General features: G+C 37.1%; 1 non-coding gene across 1 annotated transcript; it reads right to left on the bottom strand.

Moving 5' to 3' along the window:
- Nucleotides 1-8117: 8117 nt before the first annotated feature.
- LOC117707952 (U7 small nuclear RNA) lies at nt 8118-8180 on the bottom strand. Its single transcript, XR_004606691.1, has one exon. It is a non-coding gene; the product is annotated as a U7 small nuclear RNA (small nuclear RNA).
- Nucleotides 8181-19880: the final 11700 nt, after the last annotated feature.

Raw genomic sequence — 19880 nt, 5'->3', positions numbered from 1 at the left:
CCCTGAAAAAAGCTAGCCTGAGAAGAACACCAGTCTGGAATGATATCTGGCCATGAGGTCAGGAAAATAGGAGAGCTTTCCACATCTCTCATCAGTTGCAACACTTGGGAGAGTGACCCGGCAACTCACCTGGGCAGCATGGTAGGGCTGGTATGGGTTATGAGGGTTGGTGGTGAACTAGCCCTGAGGTCATGAGAGCATAAGAGCTGATGGGCTGACCAGAGCAGACACCTCTCAGACCCAAATTTAGAGCTTTGAATTGGCCCACATCAATATCTACCCCACTGAAGAACTGGCACGGTCCATGAAGGGGCTAGTTCTACAGATCTAAATCTACAGCATCTTCATGACACAGAGTAACAACAGGATATTTTAGAGTCGTCCTACTGAGATTCCAGTACTGATATAGTAGCAGAAGCCAGTGGCATTGTACCCAACCACTGAGTCATTGCAATAAACATTTACAAACAAAGAAGTGTGGTAGGGTGTGTGTTAGTACCCACTGTGACACACTGCAGCTTCCACAATGAATACTTTTTTCATCTGTTGTATGTGGGGAGGCACAAGGGTGTGGGGCAGGTATGAGAGGAAATAGAGATAGGTGAGACTGGACTGCAAGATGTGAAATTCACAAAGGCACAAAAATTTGTTCAATGTATGAACATTTAATGGCAAATAGCTATCCAAAATGTATTCTTTCTTATAGTAAATCTTTTTTATTTGATATTTTACTATCCTTAAGAGCAGGTCCCACTTTTATTAAATTACTTTTTCATTTGAAGAGGTTTCTTGTTTATCTTTTCTAAAGAAAAATCTCCTTTCTCGAGAATGTCTGGAAGGAGGACAGTAGTGTATAATCTAGCCTCTTTCTTGACATAGTCATTCTGGGTTTTTCTCTACCAATCTTCATTGAGAGAGCCTAGAGACTGCAGCAAAAGGTCATGTAATCAAGTAGTACTATTTACTCTCTTCCAAGGTGTAGACAAAGGTGGGGAAAACTTCTATGAATCAGAAAGAGGTGACTTTCTCTTAGTTCAGAAGAATCACATTAGGTACTTCAGAATCTGTTGATGTGCAGTGCTGTTAATAGAGGGGAAGATGGGGTGAAAGCAAACACAGCATGTGTTCCTCACCCAAGCACACTGGCAGCAGGTAGCAGATCAAGTCCCTGAATCTTTTTTTCTTTTCACACTAAAACTGGTTTCTTCCCCTTCCTGAACACAAATTTAAACTATTGTTTTGTTTTTCCTAAGGTAGAAAGGAATAAAAAGCACTCTTCCCTTCTGGGCTTCTATCTTTCTCATCTACAAAGTCAACTCTCCTTACCATCTTCTTTAGTAAATTCAGAAAATACAAGCTCAGACTAACCTTCCTGTCAACTGCTTCTCCTTTGAATATTAATTACTCTGGTTTTAAGACTCTATCAGCAAGATAGTTTACCTTACTTGCTTGTTCTCTGATTTGAATATTACAGTAATGTGAAGCTACTATTTCATGGTAAATTCTTGGAACCATGTAAAGCTGATCAAACCTTGATTTTAGCCCTATCTGAACCCCAGTGAAATCTGTGTTCTATAGGGCAAGGAATTTGTACTGTAGTAATTGATTATAGCAACAAAAGAAAACACTGTAGCTCTGCTTCCTACAGTTAGCTTGAAAAATATAGACTTAGAAAATTTGAAAATATTATAGTTTTTTTTTCAATTTCACATTCTTTTAATTTGACATTGCCACAGAAGTTCCTAGAGTAGCACTGGTGTGAAACTTATTGTTTGATGCTGTACCACTGAAGTTTTCCATTAAATTCAGAAGGTAGCTCCTGTAAAATGTAGAACCCATTGTCCATGTTTTTAAACAGGTGACATAATATATTTCTGCACCAAAGAGATTGTTTTGAGATAAAACTTCACATTTCCTAATGTAGGTTATATGATGGGAAGATAAATTCCAATAAAACAATTTATTTAAAATCTCATTATGATGTGTAATACACTGCATGTTGATTTTAAAATAAAATAAAATATTGAAATATTTTCTCCCATGTCTTTGGAGAAACTATACCTAGTGCAGTTTTTCATTAAGGCAAAGAAAAAAGGTGTCCTAATATACAACTGTCTGGCTAAAACTTGTTTATTCCTAAATACATAAAGATACGGTGTGGGATTCACTATTTACATTTAATTGTCCTTATATCTGCCTTGTATTTTCCCATTGAGGTCTGATCTGTAGGTCAGCCTCTTTTAGGACACCATGTGTCAGACATATTCTTTAGATGAAGAATGGATGTTTTACCCAAGGGACTCTCAGAGTGCTTCTGCATTATATAAAATGGATTTCTAACTAGACTTTATCTTCTCAAATGTCTACATTCTTCACTCTGTATAAAGGTTAAGTTTGAAATTTCCAGACTTTCTATTGCCACTTCTTAATGTGATCTCAATGCTCAGACTATGGAATTAGCTATTTCTCTTTTATTCATATCTTAAAAAAATTAAGCCAGATCTTAGAATCCATTGAGTTTTTATTTTTAATATTAAGCCAACTTACTCCTATTTCTTGTGGATACATTCTGGATATTATTCAAAAGAGATACATCTATCTGATTTTAGAGTTTGAGTTCAGTCTCATTGTGTTTTAGTTCATTTTTTAACTTTAAATAAGTTATTGGTTCTTTTTGCACAGGCATAGTTTTGTCACTTAAATAAGGACATTATTTTTACACCTGCTTCCTCTTCTAACAAATAAGTACTTTGTTTAAAATTTCAGGTACCACTGCTCTTTGTTTCATTCTCTCTCTCTCTCTCTCTCTCTCTCTCTCTCTCTCTCTCTCTCTGTCTCTCTCTCTTCATTTTGTTAATAAACACATGCTGAGCATGTTATCAAAAGAAAAAAAATAACAACTAAGTAAAGTGAAAAAAAAATTGGAATCCACCAATGAAAGTAGAGGACATTTCTTTCCTCTTTCAGAAATCAATGTTCACCTTCAACTTGATGTTCACTGTTAGTATTAGAGGCCAAGCCTGAAGAATTTTACATACAGAAATAGCATATGCTAAATTGCTTATGAGACCTTTGCTAAATTTTTACAATATCTTTCTAAAGATGTAAAAATTACATCTTTGTCATATCACAGAAATGTCAGACAAGTTGATTACTAGAAATATATCTATTAATTAGGAGGAAGATTCAGAAGCTACTTTTACCTTGGCTACCAAACTAGCAGTTAGTATTTTATCTGCAGAGGAGAGGATTGTGAGACTGAACAATTGTTAACTTATAATAGATATGCCAGGCACGCATTATCATATTTACCATATTGTGTAAAACATCAGCAAACTTGCAAGGTAGCTTCATAGCAGACATATCTGAGGGTATGTGGGGTGCATTTGTTAAATCATAATAAGAAAATGAAATTTTATAAGTGAACATAAACAAATAAATAAAGCAAAATGTAAAAACTGTAGAAACTGAATTTGTTTGGGTTAACTATTTAAGTGATACTTCTAACTCAATGTGTCAGGGCCTAAGGGACCATTTCCTTTTTCTAGTCAATATGAATTCTAGGAACTGGTATTCTAGGAGATTTATTCCAAAATAAAAAGTTTTGTTAATACAGTTGGTATGAACATACAAGTTTTTTTGAATCTACACTGAGCATGTTAGAATATTTCTAGCGTTTACCATTGATAAAATTTGGAGTTTGCTAGTCATCTCTAGAGTTACTTCTTTATTTAAGGAACATTATCGAGTATCTGATACACAATAAAAAGATAAGAACACTTATATCAGATCATTCATTTTCTACCTGACATTTTCAAGCATATATACCCATAGCAATCTCAGTGTCTCCTTCATCCTTTAGTCAGTAACTTCTCTACACAACTACTGGAACATGTCAGTGCAGAATTTTTGAACATGAGTCTGAGATTTTATCTGATTTTCTTTATTTGGCCATTCTACCTCTTGGTACCTGAATGTCTCTAAGCATAACTCTAGAGCCCCAAGCCAGAAATTGATATTCAAAGCTTCCCCTAACAGAAATAACACGCCCCTAATTGGAAAAAGGGACTTTTAAACCTAGAGGCATTTGAATGTCAGGAAAATTATTAGATAAGAAAAACAATTTGTGGAAGTTCTTGTGATACCGATATGTATGAGAAAGTTGAACTATTGTGAATTGACTGCATTTAGATTAAAAATGTTGCTCAGCTATCTAATTCTAAGCTATTTCCCAGATTAGACTCCATTACCTCCTCTGAAGACAATCATCGACTCTAATGAAGAAGGTCGGAAAGCATCTTTCAAGTTAGCAATCAACGCCAGCTGAAGAAGTATAAAAAGAAACCTGATTTGTGAATTTTCTCATTGAGACTTGCTCCTGGGAACATTAGCCTCATATCATGGACACTCTAGTCTTAAAACAAATGGATTTGACCTAGCAAAGACAGCAAAGGGCACATTCTACTAAATAATGTGGAAATGCCATTTGAGAAATGGACAATTTAAGAATCTCAAATAATTAAAATACATCCTATGTTCATTTTAAAAGAAACAAAACACATGTTTTTAAACAGCAATAAATTCAGTATTTTTTTTAAAAAAAGAGTTTCAAAAAGAGTTTTATTTATTTATTTATTTTTCTACATTATGATGCATCCCCATGTCAGCCTCTCTTTCTTCCCCTCCTGCTAGTTAGTTGCTCCACACAATTTCCCCTACACCTCACACTCCATTGTTCCTCCATTTCTTTTCAAAAAAGAGCAGGCCTTCCAGGGACATGAACCAACTGCTTCATAACAAGTTACAATAAGAATAGGCACAGGTCCTCTTATCAGGGTTGATCTAGGCAACGTAGGAAGGGGAAAAGAGTCCCACAAATAGACAAAAGAGTCAGAGACAGCCCAACTCCCACTATTAGGAGTCCCCCCAAAAGAACAAGCTAAGCAAACACAACACATATACAATGTGCTTAACATAGACTCATTCAGAGTCTTCAAGTGCTGCTTCAGTCTCTGTGCGTCCCTTTGAGCCCTGCTTAGTTGAATCTGTAAGCCTTGGTATCCTCGACCTCTCTAGTTCTTACAATCTTTTTGTATTCTTCCTTTTTCTTTACTTTTTTTTATTGAATATTATACATATTTATATTTCAAATGTTATCCTCTTTTCTGGTTTGCCCTCAGGAATCCTCCTTTCCCATTCTCCCTCACCCTGCTTCTATGAAGATGCTCCCGCTCCCACCTACCCACCTCCACCTCACTGCCCTGGCATCCCCCTGCAATGGGGAATCAAGCCTTCACAGGGCCAAGGGCTTCTCTTCCCATTGATGCCAGACAAGGCCATCCTCTGCTACATATTCGGCTTGGGCCATGTGTACTCTTTAGTTGGTGGTTTAGTCTCTGGGAGCTCTGGAGTTCTGGTTTGTTGATATTGTTGTTATTGCTAAGGGGTTGTAAACCCCTTCAGCTCTTTCAGTCTAACTCTAATTCTTCCATTGAGGACATTGTGCTAAGTCCAATGGTTGGCTGCAAGTATCTGCCTCTGTATTTGTGAGGCTTCAGCAGAGCCTCTCACGAGACAGTTATAACAGGCTCCTGTCAGCAATCACTTCTAGGCATCAGCGATAGTGTCTGAGTTTGGTGACTGTATATGGGATGGATCCCCAGGTGGGACAGTCTCTGGATGACCTTTCCTTCATTTTCTGTCACACTCTTTGTCCCTGTATTTCCATTAGACAGGAGCCCTTCTGGTTAAGAATTTGGAGATGAGGGGTTGGCCCCTTCACCAACCTGGAACCTTGCCTAACCTCTGGATCTGGTCTCTTAAAGTTCTCCCTCCCCTTTGTTGGGCATTTCAGCTAATCTCATCCCTGTTCGGTCCTGGGAGCCTCTTAATTTCCTGGCATCTGGGACTTGCTCGTGGCTACCCCGAGTTCCCCATCCCCCACTGCTGCACACCTCTGTTCAAATTCCTGGCTCTTTGTATATCATTACAGTCTCCTCTCATACCTGATCCCACTTCCCCTTTTCCTCTCCCCCTCTTCTCTTTCTCCCAAGTCCCTCCCACCCTCTACCTCCTGTGAGTATTTTGATCTTCCTTCTAAGAAGGACTGAAGCATCCACATTTTTGTCTTCCTTCTTCTTGAGCTTCATATGGGCTGTAAATTGTATCTTGGGTTTTCTGAACTTTGGTGCTAATATCCATAGTACTACCTGAGAACCCAGCTATACCACTATTGAGCATATAACCAAAAGATTTTCTAACATATAGCAAGGACACATGCTCCTCTATGTTCATAGTAGCCTTATTTATAATAGCCAGAAGCTGGAAAGAACCCAGATGTCCTTCAACAGAGGAATGGATACAGAAAATGTGGTACATTTACATATTGGAGTACTAGTCATCTATTAAAATCAATTACACCATGAAATTTTTAGGCAAATAGATGGAACTAGAAAATATTCTGATTGAGGTAACCAAGTGACAAAAGAACACACTTGGTCTGCACTCACTGATAAGTGGACAGTTCTTACAATCGTTACTTCCCTTCTTCCATTGGGGTTTTCCAAGTTCAGCTTGAGGATTGGTGATGGGTCTCTACATCTGCTCCCATCAGATGCTGGAGGAAGACTCTCTGATGAGGAATAGGCTAAGCACTGATATATGAGTTAAGAGAATATCATTAGGAATCATTTCAGCTGAAATATAAGGCAAAGGACACTGTCAATAAGACACAATGATATTCTACAGAATAGGAAAAGATTTTCACCAACTCCATATCTGATAGTGTTAATATACAAAATATTCAAATAACTCAAGAAACTAGTCATCAACAAACCAAATTGATCAATAAAAGAATGGGATACAGATCTGAATAGAGAACTCTCAATAGAAGAGTCTTAAATGGCAAAGAAACACTTAAAAACATGTTGAATATTTTTAGTCATCAGTGAAACATCAAAATGAATAAGATAACAGATGACAGTCATGATGGCAAAGTGTGGAGGAAGAAGAGCATTCCCCTGTTGCTGGTGAGAGTACAAACTTATACAGCCACTGTGGAAACAGGTAGGGTTGTCTTTTTAAAAATTAGGAATAGATCTACCTAAAGACACAGCTATGCCACTCTTGGACATATACTCAAAGAACACTTCATTCTACCACAAGGACACCCACTCAACTATGTTCATAGCAGCATTGTTCATAATAGCAAGTAATTAAAAACAACCTATATATCCCTTAACTGAATAATGGATAAAGAAAAAGTGGTACATTTCCACAATAAAGTATTACTCAGCTGTTAAAAATATCAGCATTATAAAATTATCAGGCAAATGGATGGAGTTAGAAAAAAGTTATACTAAGTGATTGAACCCAGACTCAGAAAGACAAGCTGATATGTATTCACTAATAGGTGGATATTAACTGTTAAGAAATGATAATCACACTAATATACAGACCTAGAGGGGCTAAGTAATAAGGAGAGTATGAATGGATCTTCCTGGGAAGGGAAAACAGATTAGATTTCTCAGGTGAACTAGTGAGAGGTGGGGATGGAATCAAGAAGGATAGGTTGAGATGGGAAGGATGGAGGGAGAGATTACTGGAAGAGAAGACTAGAATTGGTGGTCAGTAGGAAGTGATGTGGAAACTGAAGGTGACCTTTTGGAGGACTCCTTGGAAGGACTTCCTAGGATGATATGAAGCCTGAGCCAGTCAACTTCTATAATGAGGAAAGGCTTCCAGTGGTGGGACGAGGACAGTAACCCAGCCATCAAATCTTTGACTCACAACCTGTCCTGTCCATAAGATGTGTTAGGGCAATGGCGGCTCAAAGCTTATGGAAGTACCCAGTGAATGAATGAACGGAGGGCCAAACCATGAGGTAGTCCATGCCCAGCACTGCTTGGATGGCTAGGAACCAGAGACTAGATGGCTCAAAGACCTAGGGTAGAACCAAACATAAATAAATATTAGAATTTGAAAGAATTAAGAAAGTTATGTTATTCATGTGATGTTATATAATTATTGGTACATTAAACTTTGTGCTTTCCTACACTTCTACTAGAAGCTGCTAGAAAAAAATTCTTAAAGGCCTGTGTTAGCTCTGTAAGGAATTCTTGGGATTTCTGACCAAGCAGAAATCCTGCTAGAAAAAAATTCTAAAAGAGCTATAAAAACTTCTAAAAAGAGCTATGTCTGCTCTCCATGAATTTTCTTCTGACCAAAATCAGAAATCATGCTACAAAAATATCTAAGAGAGTTGTATTTTTGCTCTCCAGAGATATCCAGACAGCTCAGTTCTTCCTAGGGAGTGGTGGAAGTTATAAAAAAAAGAACTGCTATTACTCTCTACTAGCTCATCTCTTGCAGACTAAAAGTCCACTCTTTTATTTACATATCAATTCAGTCATTTACTCCAGGTTTCTTCTTGACCATCTCCGTATTTTATGAGCTTATCCCCTTGATTCACAGAAGAGACACCAAGGGGTGAACTCATTCTACATTTTATGCAATTAATAATCAATATAGGAAGAAAACAAAATGCTTGAGTCAAGTGAGTAACATGTAAATGAAGTACTAAAGGAAAACCAAGATTATACAAATATTTACATTGTCCTCGTTAAAGATCAGATATTGTTCCAGAGAAACTTAACAGAGTGAAATTTATTAATGTGAATGAGGAAATCAAATGTGCTGCTATGATGAAGCAGAAATGAATACCAGAGGGACCAGATTGATAAATGGAGGGAAGGAGAGTCTCTCTCTCTCTCTCTCTCTCTCTCTCTCTCTCTCTCTCTCTCTCTCTCTCTCTCTCTCTCTCTCTCCCCCTCTTGGTGTGTGAGTGTGTGTGTGTGTGTGTGTGTGTGTGTGTGTGTGTGTGTGTTTGTAACTTAAGAATAGTATTTCAGATTTTGTCAATGATCTTCTCAAGATAGTCATTTCTATGTAAAATTTTAGCTTCCTCTGAATAATAATTTCTTTTCAAGCCAAATATGAGTGACCTTGTCCTGAGAACATGTTTAGTTGCCAGAAATATCATTCTTTAATATAATACAGTTTCTGCATGGTTTTTTATAGCAACAGAACAAAGAGAGTTATAAATCAAGGCACTTTAAAAAATATGTTAGTGGAGACATCTAGTAGAGGAGTTATAACAAATTGGGGAAATCTCAGTTGTAAGCATTAGAGCTTATCTGGTTAGGTTAATGTAAGGTAATGTTTTTGTAAGAATATTCCCAAAGAATTTACCTAATAGTTACATAAATGGTAGACCAAAAACAGAAATAGACAATTGTTTGAAATTAAGAGGCTAAAGATAGCACAAAAATAATTTGCCTTATATCTTACAACAACATGTCTGCTTTTCAGATTCATAAAATTTCTACTCAGTCAATCAAACGTGTAATATTTGATGTGATGAATTTTGTTTTATATTTTTATTTTGTTTGGTTGACGGTATCTTTTAGATGCCTCTTCTTTTTTTAGTGAGAGACAGAAAGGAAATAGTTCTAGATGGGAGAGGAGGTAGGTAGAAACTGGGTGGAGTAGAGGGCAGGTAACCTGTCATGAGGATATATAGTATGAGAAAGAATCTATTTTCAATAAATGGGGAAAAGTCAGGTAAAATGGCATGCCTTCATTCTGTGAAAGTTGATTGAGTAAAAAAGTTAAGTTTAAGGTTGCTAGTCTCATTAGATTATAAACTTCAAGATTTAGTCTTTTAACATGCAGGGTAACTACATGAATTTTTTCCTCATTGTGACATTTGAAATGTGTCCTTAGAACTTTCTAAAGTGTTTTTTTTTTTCTTTAGTCATTTTTTGATAAAGACTGTTGCAAAGTAAGGTGTTTAGGGTCTGTAGTTCATAAAATATGAGTAATTGGGCTGGGTTGTTCAAATTGTTCTGTTTCTCAGACTTTAAAAGTAACGTCTCCTTTTGAGAATGGAAAGAATTTTGTATTATTAATTTCTCAAAAATGTCTGTGTAGATGTTGTACAGAATAGGATAAACTGAAAGGAGTGAAAGTCTAGAATAGATTTCTTTTGGATTTTTTTCTTTTTGATGGAAATTGTTGTGACTGTTAGAAATCTCAATTATTTGACTGCCTTTGTTTTCAGTTGATGAAGGCCAAAGAAGTTACAAACATCAGTTTCACATGTAGAGGAATTTAACTTCAGCAACATGACTTATCTACTCACATCCAAAGATCTTTTAGGTCTGTGTGATCTGGCTGGAATGCAGATATGCTCTTAGTACACAACCTTTAATCTCTCTGGCTGGAATCATTAGTGTACACCTGTAATTAAAAACAGTGCTGTCTAGTTGAGGGGCAGACAAAATGACTACTTGAAGAGAGATTTGACAGAATGAGTCAGAGATACAATACAACCAACTCTATTTGGTTATTTAAGAGAGTCAGTTCAGTTGGTTCAGTTGAGTGCAGTTTTTTATCACTATTGCACTGCAGTATAGCTTGAGGTCAGGGATGGTGATTCCCTGAAGCCGTTCTTTTATTGTTAAGAATTCTTTTCACTATTCCGTTTTTTTGTTTGTTTGTTTGTTTGTTTTGTTTGTTTGTTTGTTTGTTTGTTTTTTGTTTTTGTTTTTTGCCTTTCCAGATGAATTTGAGAATTGCTGTTTCCATGTCTTTGAAGAATTGTGTTGGGATGGGATTTTGATGGGAATTGAGTTGAATCTGTAGATTGCCTTTGGTAGGATGGCCATTTATACTATATTAATTCTGCCAATACCTGAGCATGGGAGATCTCTTCATTCTTTGAGATCTTTGATTTCTTTCTTGAGAGACTTGATTATTGTCATACAGGTCTTTCACTTGTTTGGTTAGAGTTACTTCAAGGTATTTTAAATTATTTGTGGCAATTGTGAAGGAAGTTGTTTCCATAATTTCTTTCTCAGCCTGTTTATCATTTGAATAAAGGAAGACTTCTGATTTATTTGAGTTGATTTCATATACAATTGGGAGGGAGAAGAAAGCAATCACAAGTTGAGGGGATGGGGAACCTGTGAGGGAAAGTGGACTAGAGTGAGGGGCAGAGGGGAACCAGATCAGATCTGGTATTGCCTTTGAGAAAAGGACTGAAGCCCTGAGGGCCAGCAGAAAGAATGGAAACAGGCAACCTACAGAGGTAGGAGGTGGGGAGGGGGGACCCTCCAGAATGCATCAGATACCTGGAAGTTGAAAGACTTTCAGGACTCAAAGAAAGACCTTAGATGAAATGCCTGACAGTAGGGAGAGGGACCTTATAGAGCCTACCTCCAGCAGTCAAAATCTGACCCATAGTAGTTCCTGTTTGAAAGAACTACAGGGATGGGATATGGAGAGGAGCCTGAGGAAAAGAAGGTCCCGTAACAGGCCCAAAGTGGAATCCAGCTCAAGGAGAGGTTCCAAGGCCTGACACTATTACTGAGGCTATGGAGTGCCCTTCAGAAGACACAGCAAGCAGCTCAAAGAGTCAGATGCAGATATTTGCAACCAACCAATAATAGAAGCTGCTGACCCCTGTGGTTGAATTGGGGAAAGATTGAAAGAAATGAAGGAGGAGGGTGATCCTGTAGAAGACCAGCAGTCTCAATTAATCTGGAACCCTGAGCTCTCTCAAACACTGGACCACCAAAAAGGCAGCATACACCAGCTGATGTGAGGCTTCCATCACATATAGCAGAGGAGTGCTGGGTCTGTGTTCAATCAGAGATGATGCACCTAACCTTCAAGAGACTGAAGGCCCCAGGGAGTTTAGAGGTCAGGTGGGGAGGGGGGTGAGGGTGGGGACATCTTAATGGAGATAGGGTGGTGGGGAGGAGGTATGGGATGTGGAAAAATCGGAGGGTAGACAAGGTTAGGGGATAAAATCTGGAGTATAAATAAGTAAACAAATAAATAATAAAAACAAAAAAAACCAAAACAAAAATAAAGTAAAATAAAATAAAGGCAAAACAAATTAGAAACTTGGGGTCCTTAGAGATTTCTTATCTGATCCTTTATGAGCTAGCTCTATTATTGATAGAATTCAATAGATTCAAGGGCCATGTCACATGCCAAGTCTAAAGACAGCTAACTGTGAAAACAAATATGCACTTCAGCTCAAGTGTGGCTGGCTCCCAAAACTTCACTGTAAAATGTAAAATCTCATACACTTCTTTAAAGAACAGTTTCTTTGTATAAAAAGTGACAGTCCCCACCTAGGAAACCCCACATTGTCATTGTATTAAATAAATACTCGTAAAGATTGCAAAGTGGTCCAGTTTTAAGAATAAAATGTGAAGGGTGTTATAGTTGGTCATATCTCCATTGACTTTAAAAAGAAGGGGAGGTGTGGAATACAGGCTTTGTGATGGTTGCCAGTCACTTAAACTTTCCTGGGAACCATTCTGGGAAAGAGAAATCTATTCTAACATAGCTGTTTGTTATATTAAAGTCATCAGACAGCTGCTGTGCTGTGGCAGGACTGAGATGTCCACAAATCAATACCTCAGGCCTCCCTGTGCTGAAAGGAATGTTTTGAACTCATTTTCATGATGCTTTAAATCATTCTTCAATAAGTAAATCAGAGTATTAAGAAGTTACTGAAAATGGTATTTTAATAAAATGTCTAAGCCCTACTTAGTGATCCATGCCTTTAATCCCTGCAGTAAGGTCCAGGACAGCTAAAGTTACATAGAGAAACCCTGTCAAAAATAAAAAATAAAAAATAAATTAAAAAATAAAAAAAAAAACCAAAAACAGAAAAATCAAAAAAGATCTATTGGGGCTAGACGAAAATAGTATATAGTGGTAAGTGAAAATAAGATTATGAAATGATTTCCAGATTATTTTTTCTTTTCTATTAATTACTTTTATAATAAAACACAGAAGATCAGAGGCTGGAAAGACAGGGATACAGATGAAGATAACTTCCATAAAGTCTGATGATCCCAGAATTCACATAGGGGAAAAGGAGAAACAACTGATTCTCTCAAAATGTTTTAGTGCCCCTAGAAAGTCATGAATTTATTTCATGAAAAGGTAATTTTTATTTTAAATTTTTAGTATTTCACAGAAAGTATCATTTTGATTCTTTAATATTTACTATTTACTTTTTATAACCATAAGATAGAGTTTAATTTTTCTGATTTAAAGCTTTCATTTTAAGCAATAAAACATAAATTCTTTCAGTCATAGTTCCAATAACATTTTACAGTTAAATTTGATTTTATATCATTAAACTAATCAATTAATAGTAATCTATATATCATCCATTTCTTTGAGGAGGTAGAATGAATTCTTAAGAAGTTGAAATCAAAGACTCCATTTGTTTATATATTTATATTTTTAAATAAAAGATGAATGTTAGCATTCAACTAATTTTTAATAAATTTTGTTATTAAAATATTTTTTCATATATTATAGCACAATTATGGTTGCCTTTCCTCTACTCCACCCAGTTCCTCTCCACTTTCCCTTCCATCTGGATTCACCCATTTCTGACTCTCATTAGGAAATTAAGAGGCTTCTTGGGGAATAAGATAAATTAAAATAAAAAAGTCAGATGGAACTAAAATGAACACATCAGAAAACGTTAAAACAAACAAACAAAAGACAAAGAGCCTGAGGAAAAAAAAAAAGAAACAGATATAGACACAGAAACCTAATGCAATAGTATAGATACTCAATTTATTTTCATTCAACTTTTCTTCTGAGAATGGAAGCTGGATTCTTCCCCAAATACAACTTAGCATATCGTTAGTCTTTGTTTAGAATTATTTTGAATTATCTTTGTGTGAGTGGATGTGCTCTGTGTGGGAATCCACATAAGTGGCAGTGTCCATGAAGTCTTGAAATGTCAGACCCCTGGAGCTGGACTTGCAGATCATTCTGAACAGCTGGACATGGATGTTAGAACAGGGCCTGCTCAGGCCCTCTGCAGGTGTATTACGTGTGCATGTGGTCATGTGAATGAGAAGTGTCTCTCATAGACTCTCCTGTTTGAATTTTAGTCCTCAGTGGGTGGTGGTGTCTAGGGAAGTTATGTAAAATACACCTTTGTTGTAAGAAATCTGTCACTGGGAGTAGGCATTGAGAGATTATAATTTCTCCCTCCCTCCCTCCCTCCCTCCCTCCCTCCCTCTTTCTCTCTGTCCTTCCTTCCCTTATTTTCTCCCTCCCTCATTCCCTCCCTCTCTCCCCCTCTCTCCTTCCCTCTCTTCCTTCCTTTTTATCCCAAACACCTCTCCCCTCCCAATCCCCCCTCACAATGACCACTTCTCACTCTCTTCCATTCTTCTCTGAGATGGTGGTGTCCCCTCTGGGTATCCCCTACCCCCACCCTGTCCCATCAGGTCTCTACCAAATTAGGCTCATCCTCTCCTACTGAGGCTAGAGAAGCCAGCCATGGAGACTGAGCCATGCCTGATGTTCTGGGGGCCTTATTCCCAACCATTAATGTTCTTTGGTTGGTGTCCTAGTCTCTGAGAGCTTCCAGAGATCCAGGTTAATTGATTCTGTTGGTCTTCCTGTGGGGTTCCCACCCGCTTCTGGATCTTCAAACCTTCCCCCAACTCTTCCATAAGACTCCCTGATCTCTGTCTAATGTGGGTATCTTCGTCTGTCTTTTAGCTGCTGGGTGGAGCCTCTCCAAAAGTTATTCTAGGGACCTGTCTGCAAGCATACAGAGTAGCTCATCTTATTTCTAATTTAATTTTTCTGCTTCCTGCTTGCAATTAAAAATGTAATCTCTCAGCTTCTGATGTAGCTTTCTGCTGGTATGTCTCATCCACCATCATGCAGTATCCCTCTGGAACCATAACTCCTATTAAGTTCTTTCTATTATGAGTTGTTTTTGTTGTGCTTCCTTATCATTGCAAGACAAAATTAAGGAAGTCAGTACTCTTAACCTAGGAACCATTTTGGTTAAGTTCCTAAAATGTACTCATCTTGAATGCAGGTGTGTGTGTGTGTGTGTGTGTGTGTGTGTGTGCGTGTGTTTGTGTGTTTATTCACATGGAAGCCAGAGAACAACTCAGGTTTTCTTTTTTCAGGAGTTATCTACCTGGTGTTTTGATACCAGGCGTTCTATTTACATAACACTCACACACTAAGCTCCTCCGCTGATGACCAGGAAGCCCAATGACCCGCCATGTCTCTGCTTCATTGTACATAAGTTTCTGTGTCTCTCTTCATTCCTCTTCTGTCTCTACCCATAGTTCTGGGACCTAGTTACTAGGGCTGCAACAACTCCACTCAGAACTATTATCAGTCAATAGCTCCAGAGGAAAGAAGCATAGGCTCTTATGAGCATCTCTTCCATTTCTGCCTGAATGTTGAATGACTGAGTCTTGCACAGAAATCCATTGCTGCTGTGTGTTCATGTGACAGCCGTATCCTATTCGATAGCAGCTTGCTTCACCAACAAATTTTTGTATTTTTCTCTTAAAGCCAATGCATACATTTGTTTCCACTTGAAAATACCTGGCTCTTGACTTCTGTGTACTTCATTGTTTCTTTACCACATAGGCAACTGAAGTTTACACATGCCTTGCTATTTCTATACTTCAGTGTAGAGTTTTTACTATATGTCGACATCAAAGTAGGTCTGGAGTCCTCCAAAGCAAATACTTTGTACTTTTTTTTATCACTTCAAATGGTATAGAAATTAATAAATAATAGATTTAATAAACTGCTTGATATCAATTTGAAAAAAAAGTGATAAAAATTTCTTGTAAGGGTTATTCTGACTTTACCAAAATATATACAGCAGACATTTTCACATCTGTATATGATTAATCTCACTGATCATTGCTCATTTAATAGATTCCATTTGATGGCCCTATGAAGTTTTTATTTTTATACTGATTCTGTTATATTCATGCTGAACTGTTTCATATTACTCATTCCTAAATTGTGATCTATCAACGTCATTAAAAATGTAACAAGTACAATTACTTACAAGGTACCTGGGAAAATTCTAGAGGCAATGTGACAAAAAGATGACATAAGGATATTCTTCAAACCTTAATAACAACAAATCTCAGAGGATTAGTTTCTTTCAAAAGTAATTACTATTGATAGGTAAAAACAGAGTAAGACAAAAAGAAAGAAACGTGATTAAGGCATTCTCATTGAAATAATCATAACACCAGACATCTGTAATAGTCATCATTGATGAACTAAAGCACCTCTTTCTCATGTGTCTATATCTTGTTACTTGTTTCATATCTCTAGAATAAAAACTGTTTAACTTGTCCTTAAAGTCTACCTATGCCTGTAGAACACAGGGCACCTGAGTCCTAAAGCTAAATGGGACAAAGAGTCTATTGTGGTTTGATCTAAATTTAAAGAAAGTTTTAATTATCACATTTTAAAAAATAGACAAAATAATGTTAAGTGAATAATAAACATGAGAATATAATATTTTAGGATTCCATAATAAATATTTTGTTGAAAACATATAAACCACAATTGCTGAGTTAACCGAATACATTAAGTAAATGACAGTAAAAAATATGTTAGGTTGGGAAATGGAGAGTTGGCTCAACAGTTAAGAGATCTTCTGTTTCTCCAATGACCTGTAGTTCAATTCCCAGTACATCCATGGCTGCTCACACCCTTTGTAACTCCAGTTGCAGGGAATCTGATATCCTCTTCCAACCTCATTGAGCACCAGGAATATAAGGGCACAGACATTCATTCAAGAACAAACACAACACATACAAATAAAATTAAAATTTTAAAGTGTTACAAAGGATGCTGGTTTGTGAATGGAAATTCATGTTCCAGTAGGTTTTTTATTTATTTGCTCTTAGTTTTAGAGTGGGTAATTAATAAGACATAACTTGCCATGTAATTATTTTTAAAATCTATGTGTTTAGAAAATACATGGTCTTTATTTTAAGATGCTATATAGAACGTAGTTTCCTTTTTCCCCCTTGAAGCACCGAGGTGTTTCAGAAGGTTAGCATAGGACAAGCCCTCCTAGTGTCTAATCAACTTACTTCATGAGGCAGCCATTCACTTTCTATGGGCACCACTGCTCTTTGAAGCACTTTTGTTTGACCTCACAGGCTACACTTTGCTATGACTTGAAATATGAAGTACTTTATCGATGTCTGCACACTGCACTAACCCCTTTTTTTCCCAAGCCACTGTTCACTCCAAGAATTTTTCCAATGAGCTAAATAGGGTCACGAACAGAAATGGATCTAACCACTTGAAAGCTTCCTGATTCCACTGTTCAGTGGACTATTTTTTTTTAAGAAGCAAAACTCTTTATATCAAATGACAAAAATAGTAATGAGTTAAATGTGTAAAATTAGAGCATGTCTATTTGAAGCACAAGCATTCTGACTTCATTTTTAGTACTTTTTTTCCTATGGAATTTCTAGGATTATTTTTATCAACTCCTTGTCTTCATTATTTGGGTTAAAGCAACATGAAAATTTAAAAATCATGGAAAAGGGGAGCCAGTTGAAGAGAGTATAAATATAGTTTCTTTCTTTTCCAATATTTAAATATAAAACATTGTTTATGAGGCCACAATTGTCGTCTGCATCCTTCATGACAAAGGAGCTGTACTTTGCTTCTTATCCCCATCCTTTCTTCTGTAGTCAAACATCTAATCTCTGATCTTTCTCTCTCTCTCTCTCTGTCTCTCTCTCTCTGTCTCTCTCTCTCAATATATGAATACATGAGATAAGAAACTTTATAAAGAGAAAGAGATTATTTTGTATGCATCTGTGTGTATTGTGTGAATGTGGTATGTGCATGTACTTATGTGTAGCTGTGTGATCAGGAGCCGGTATGTATGTAGGTGCAAAGACCAGAGAAGGGAGGTCAGGTCTTCTCATTCCCATTCTGCCTTATTCCTTTGAGACAGTGACCCTCTCTAAACATGGAGATAGGCAGGCTGCCAGTAGCCTCAGTGTTTCAGTGTTCTTCTGCCCAAACAACATGTTAAAGGCACATATAATAACACTCAGATTTGTCTGAGCTCTGGGGTTTTGAACTTGTTTCTTCAAATCCACTCAGAAATTCTTATCTGCCTAGCCATAAGGGTTTACTTTTGATCACAGTTTTTGAAATTTTAGGTATCATCTTTTGACTTGTCCTGAGAATGTAACAAGGCAATTCGTGAGTTTGGAAGAATACGGCAGAAGAAATGGCTCAACTAATAGTGAGTGAGAACCAGGGAGAGAGAGAGAAATTGCTCTGCTTATAGTGAGAGAAAACCATGGAGAGAGAGAGAGAGAGAGAGAGAGAGAGAGAGAGAGAGAGAGAGAGAGAGAGAGAGAGTGAGGGAGAGAGAGGGAGAGGAGGGGGAGAAGGAGGAAGGGGAGAAAGAAAAAGGGAGGAGGAAGAAAAGAAGAAAAAGGAGGAAGAAGAGGAGGAGGAGAAGGAAGAGGAATTGGAAGGAGAAGGAGATAGAAGGAGACAGAGACAGAAAGGGAGATGGAGACGGAAGAAGAAGAAAAGTGCTAGGTCTTATACCTCCTTTAAAGGCATCTATAAATGTTGACTTAAAATGACAAAAGCTGCTTCTAGGAATTGAAATATAGTAATATCTAATGTTGAATCATCGTGGATAGAGACAGACAAACTTTTTAAGTTCATTGAGATGGCTTTAAATGGGTCATGTAAACTGACCACACCAAGGTTCCGGTAGTATGATAGAAAAAGGGCAGATACAACATAAGCACTAAAGAGGAAGCGAGACGTAGCAAATAAGCATCTCTTGGGCAAAACATAGGCATTTTACTCATAAAGTGATTGCAATTATGGTTGTTTTCAAAAGATCTACTTAAAATTGGGCCCATCCACATTTTATTACAGAATGAAGTGGAAATTTCTGGTTTCATTGGAAAATCAATGTGTCACATGATGTTTTTCTGGAAGCTGTACTGTGAGAGGAAGTTTTTCTAAAACAGACAGTTGAGCAGATATTACGTTGAAGCAGACACATTAAAGGGTATGTGAGGTTTCCCTGGAACTGACCCTTGTGGGCACATGATGTGTGTAAGGAGTATAAAAGGAACCCTATAAATAGTGAGATGACAATTTGACATTATGACAACTTGCAACACTTCTCTGGTCTTCTCTGGTTTTTGCTGGTCATCCTTGCTGGTCTTTGCTGGTCTTTGCTGATCTTTGCTGATCTACACTTGGAAGAAAGAAACACACCAAAGAGCTTCTCATGATACTCCCTGATTTTGGCTGCCTCTGCTTACACAGGCTGATTCTGAGCCTTGCAGTTTCTGCTGGATCATGCCATTGCTACTGATTCCTGTTTGGTCTTTGTTATTGAACTGATATGCCAGTATCCTGACAATGAAGAGTGAAATTGCCTCAAAGAACTACTACTAAACAGTATTTTCCTATTTACCTCCCTTCTCTGCTACCTCTGGTTGGTGGGCTAGAAGGGAGCATGAAGTATTTATGAATTATAAATAAAGTAGTTTTAGAGAAAAATCTACAGGAAATAAGCAGGTTTCCATGAGGCTTCAGTCTTCCAAGAGGGACTATTGACATGCAAGGATAGATGGAAGGATAGATACCATTTCCTTTAGGGTTATTCACAGTGACCAGTATTCTATATTCTAGTGATTAATCTCCTATCCACATTTGCACAAGCACAACTAATGAAACCCAGAGATTTACACACAAAAAGCAATCTATAGGTCAATTGCAAATCACTTTCTGAGGATGTAGCTCTCTAAAGAACTACATGTCATCTAGATTTTCAAACTGTATGTACTGTACTTATTTGTATACATATATACACCAATATATACTAATATATATTATATTATATATAATATATAGTATATTAACATATATCTGCAATACATTTTAATATTATTAGTGTATGTAAACACATATAAACTTTA

This window comes from Arvicanthis niloticus, chromosome 4 (genome assembly GCF_011762505.2).
Source record: "Arvicanthis niloticus isolate mArvNil1 chromosome 4, mArvNil1.pat.X, whole genome shotgun sequence".
NCBI classification, from domain to species: domain Eukaryota; kingdom Metazoa; phylum Chordata; class Mammalia; order Rodentia; family Muridae; genus Arvicanthis; species Arvicanthis niloticus.
This window is presented reverse-complemented; position numbering and strand designations above follow the sequence as displayed.